Source organism: Hipposideros armiger, unplaced genomic scaffold (genome assembly GCF_001890085.2).
Source record: "Hipposideros armiger isolate ML-2016 unplaced genomic scaffold, ASM189008v1 scaffold_107, whole genome shotgun sequence".
Taxonomy (NCBI): domain Eukaryota; kingdom Metazoa; phylum Chordata; class Mammalia; order Chiroptera; family Hipposideridae; genus Hipposideros; species Hipposideros armiger.
The window spans coordinates 3,952,573-3,952,880 of NW_017731457.1; positions in this window are offsets into that span (position 1 = coordinate 3,952,573).

Consider the following 308-nt stretch of genomic DNA (forward strand, 5'->3'; position numbering starts at 1 on the left):
CATTCCAGAAAAAGAGTTCCAAAATTGCTTTGAAGGGTGGACTAGGTGCTGGCATCACTGCATAGCTTCCCAAGGGGAGTACTTCGAAGGTGACCATAATGATATTCAGCAATGAGGTATGTAGCACTTTTTCTAGCATGAGTTCACAAACTTAATTGTCCGACCTCGGATAATTAATAAATATAAACTATATTTATATACTTTTGGGTTTTCTGCTAAAAGTCTCAATCTTATTTTTTATCTTCCTATGCAAATTCCTTATTTTTATTTTAAGAATCCTTATTTTTTATCTCATGTACAAAATATAG